This window comes from Oryza glaberrima, chromosome 2 (assembly GCF_000147395.1).
Source record: "Oryza glaberrima chromosome 2, OglaRS2, whole genome shotgun sequence".
In the NCBI taxonomy this organism is placed as follows: domain Eukaryota; kingdom Viridiplantae; phylum Streptophyta; class Magnoliopsida; order Poales; family Poaceae; genus Oryza; species Oryza glaberrima.
In genome coordinates, this window is record NC_068327.1 from 10,301,317 (window position 1) to 10,306,067 (window position 4,751).

General features: G+C 39.8%; 1 long non-coding RNA gene across 1 annotated transcript; it reads right to left on the minus strand.

Annotated features, from left to right (window-relative positions):
* LOC127764124 (uncharacterized) lies at positions 1 to 4,225 on the minus strand. Its single transcript, XR_008015813.1, has 3 exons — positions 3,965 to 4,225; positions 2,530 to 3,872; positions 1 to 2,450 (listed from the first exon to the last, which is right to left on the minus strand). It is a non-coding gene; the product is annotated as an uncharacterized LOC127764124 (long non-coding RNA).
* Positions 4,226 to 4,751: the final 526 nt, after the last annotated feature.

The following is a 4,751-nucleotide window of genomic DNA, read 5'->3' on the forward strand; positions in this document are numbered from 1 at the left end:
TGGTAATTTGTAATCATACATGAGATAAGAACTATATGTAAGCTAGCATTTTGTTGTGCACACATAATTTAGCACAAAGGCGGACCAAATTATAAGTATAAATTAGCTAGTATGGCTGTATGATTTTCTAGCTAAAAGATCAACTCAATGTTCTGAGCCTTGCAATATAATTATTGCACATGTAATGAACAAACATTCATCTGTTGAACATACACATCTCTAGATTCCTGTCAAATAAAAAAAACATATCTCCAGACTCCACATATATAGCATGTGCATTTTTTGAAATCCCATATGTCATCAGCTCCAATTGTTTTTGTTATTTAGTTACCTACAAAAAAAAGTACTTACAGAAAAGATAAACCGTTAATAATATTGATTGATACCATCTGAGAATAAAAAGAGACCATAAATAAGGCTGATAGCATCAAGAACACATAATAACCCATAAGGTACATATTGAACTTGATGATTTCTCAAGCAGCACTGCTTGTGATAACAATTGAGAAGAGTACGCATCTAGTACAGACATCGCACCTCTTGATCTATCTCTAATCTCTAGTGTACCTATTACACATATATAGCATTCTAAAAAAGTAAATATTATCTAAATGCCCAAAATGTAGATAGAAAAGAAAATATGGACTATTCATATCAACAATTTTAGCCATTTACATCTGGTATTGATACTACCGTTTATATTCAGGGCATGTCTCAACATATTGCCATTTAGCTTGTTATACATAGAGCCTGAACTGACCTAATGAAGACATTGTAAAGATGTGTATTTGTGGTCTAGTAAAGTTCTAGCCAATATCAAAATCTTCAACTGAAGTATAGAATTTCTTGTTGCTAGATATACAACATTCCTTGTGATTGTCAGTAAGTTCCATAGCCATTGATTGACATGGTAGTATTGGTTATTGTGCAAGAAAGATCAGGTAAAGATGTAGCCTTTTACCATAAAGAAATAACTATCAGATAACAGCAAATTAACAAATAAAATATTATCTGATGAAAAGGGAGGGAAGTTGAGGAGACTCAAGAGATGTAGCATCTGCCCGTAGCATACTATCGTGGACATGTGGTGAGCATTCAGAAGACCAAGATTATTACCTCTTCAAGAAAACAACAAAGAACTTCCATACGATCCAAATAGAAGCACAACAATTGGCAAGTGGCTGTTGAAAGAAGATATATCATCGATATGTAACTTACAATAAGTAGGAAACCAAGAACAGATAAGAGATATCATGGGCTTCATATTTATCAGCTACATATACATGTAATATGTGAAACATCTTATCGGAACTCAGAGGGAGGATCGACGGTTTAAGTAGTGGTGCATATCAAACGGTGTTAGCTGACTGATTCGCAGGAGGGGCAAGATAGTGGATGTGTACAACAACAGGCCAGATTGATTAGAGCCAGCATGAAAGAATGAACACAACAAATAATTAGGACTGGGCAAGGGGGAAGAAATGGCTGTTGAAATGAACTCTCTGAGTTTTGGAACACAGGTAGCTGAGAAAAAAAATAACTTCACATAGTCAAGCTTTTTTCATTCTACCCTGGCACTTTATAGTAAAAATCTGGAGACATCTGTGTTACACTTAAGCCTCCTTTAATTTGCATTCAGCGAAACATTATCAATGGATCGTAGTTCCTACACTAAAAACTACCTCATTCGATATTATCCTATTATCCCCAACTGGCTGTCAATAACTGAAAGCCTACTTGGCTGTTGTAATAAAATATATGAGTTTTGGAACACAGTAGTTGCTCCAATGGTACATAGGCTTCAATTTGAATTATCACATTTTAGTTATATGACTATGTATGTAGCATGTTAAGCATATTTATGTTATCAATAACTATTTCAATTGTAGAAAAAAAAACTATAACAGAAGTATATGGTTTTTAGTGCCTGAATTCGCACACCTAAGGAGAGATACCCTACTTCCCCAAAATGCATTAGTGCTCCTAAAGAGAGAACCTAGCTATAGTGCCTCTAGCTAAGAGGACAAACCAAATTAAGGGACAAAAATAGCATGCCAAAGGTCCAATGGCCACAACATAGGTCAATGGTAGCTAAAATTTCAGTTCTAAATAGTTTAGGATGACTTCATGTGATGTTTTAAGAAAAGTAACTGATTCGTATGGAAGAAAAACAGAACTTACAAAGATATGTTCCACTTCTGCACAAGAAGACAAGAGAAAAAGAAAAGGAGGAATGAGATGTCTTACCGCTATATGTTTCCATTGCAGATTAGTTTTATTCACACTTTCAAGTGAACAAAGTCCACTAAAAGCTACCATCAGTATGTATAAAGACCATGGGTGAGGTTGAGGGGCAATATATTCAGGATTTGACTTTTCTTTTCGGCGGATGAGCTTAGTAGCAGGACATGTTTGCACAGAAATCATATTGTATTGCATAATTGTTTAACCTTTTGAAAGAGGAACAAATCAATATATTCAGATAATGAAATAATATATCTGCAAGAGTTCTTAGTGCAAATTGCGAACCTGAGATATAGTTATCTCATCCAATGATAGAAATATACAACCTGCCTAAGTCGACGAATTGAAGAAAGCGAGGTCCCTGTGAGAAATATCAAAACTTAAGCCTAATAAGATCATTTAGATGGTACTAAAAATAGCTAGAAACCATGAAACAAAATAAAAAAATTCCTTTTTAATAGTCAGTGTGTGTAGGGAACTTAATGTGCACCCATCTGAAGACCTGCATCAGCATGGCACACACCATGTCCTCATATCTTGTTTGTGCCTTAGAAGCATTAAAAGACTTGTTTTGTGTGGACAATTAATCTTGCAACAACTAATCTGTTACCTATCAACAAAAGTAACAGTCAAAGATCAAGCTAATACTCAAAATTGTTTGTCAATGGAATATAAATGAAACTATATTGTTGATAAGGCATGATAGAGAGATATGATGAACAGTCTTTCAGAGTACATATAAAGCAAATATTTGCATGTGTTGTCTTAAAGAAGGAATAAATCAAGGCTAAAATGATCAAGGTGTCTTAAAGAATGAATAAATCAAGGATAAAATGATCAAGGTACGATGACCTTGAGCAGTTTCTGCAAGGCATGAAGCCATCAAACCAAGCCTATTTTTTTTTACCAGAACGCAAACAGATTGAGCTTATCACTGGACATTGCAGAAATGTCACTCTTCTAAAACAAATAACATCAAGGAAAAACAAATGGCCCAGAAACATCAGATTTCATCATCAAACATACACCACGGCAAAGCTGACAGTAGCATATCACTGCAAAAAAACACCAAGAATCAACAGCAATCGTTAAGTACGACAACTGAGAAGACCATACATACATGACCCCAACAGGCTTGTGCATGGATTTCTTACCATACTGCACCATAGCGAATGCAATTAAAATCAAAGGAAATAATTGGATTTCAGTTTATCTCATCATTGGTGGCAAATTTAGCAAGAATATTACCATTTGAATATTGCAGAGCTGCGGCCATCCTTAATAGTGAGGACATTAACTGAATCTTGCAGCCTTGCAAGCAGCCATAACAGCGAGGATAAAACTTAATGGATGGCTTAGCCTGACAGCGGATGCAAACTGCAGCAATGGAAGCCAATCCTCTACCTAATCTGCTGTACATCCTAACCCATGAATAACTCAATGGGACCAAGGCAAGATGGTGGATCCTATAAAACCTCAAGTGAATGCATGGGAAATAATCAATGATGTGGTAGAACAGACTTACATTGCAGCCTTTGTGCTAATGGTCGGCTGGTCGGCGCAAGGACATGAATTAGAACAGGAGGGAGGGGAGCGGCACCTCGACTGATGGCGTCGACCTTTCACAGCTGCAGCAGATCGATGATGCAAAACCAACATGTCAAACGCCAGCGGACAGAGAATACGCGAGTGGCGGCGCCGCGGATTTGGTGGACCTGACCTCTAGACCTCATTGGGAGGGAGAGGCAGCGGTGGGTCGGCGACGATGGCTGGAGGAGGGCGAGACTGCGATGACGACGACGTGCGCGAGTGGAGGAAGATGGCGAGTCTGCGATGGAAACGATGCCGTGCGAGTGGAGGAGGACGGCGAGGAGAGGCGAGGCAACGCGCGTGAGGGCAGGAGAACGGCGTGGCGGCGGCGGCGACGGCGCATGCGAGGGGAGGAGCCGAGGAGGAGAGCGTGGCGGCGCGCAGAGGGAGGAGGGTGAGTGCGCGTGCGAGGGTGGGGGGCGACAGGGCTAGGGTTTGGTGCAGGCCGGCGAAATCCACACCGTCTATTCCGGATCCAACGATTTCACGGGTGCGGAAGGGCCGGCACAGTTGGACACGTGTGCGGCCAGATCTACCCTAGATCGAGATACGACGGTTTACGGTGGATATCAGCAGGGACCAATGCGTAATTAACAGAACTGCGGGGGCTTTTTTGCAAAAGTGACATCTGTCGTGGCACCCCTAACTTTCCAGCATTCCCACGGAGTTTAAGTAAATCAAATATATCAGCGGGGACCAATGCGTAATTAACAGAACTGCAGGGGCTTTTTTTGCAAAAGTGACATCTGACGTGGCACCCCTAACTTTCTAGCATTCCCACGGTGTTTAATTAAATCAATATATATCCCCTCCACACCCTTGCACCTCCGTGTCTCACGCACGGCGTGTTATTACTTCTCCGTTTCCTTTTGTCGTATGAGCAACACTAGAAATTTTTTTTTTAAAAAAAAATCCCC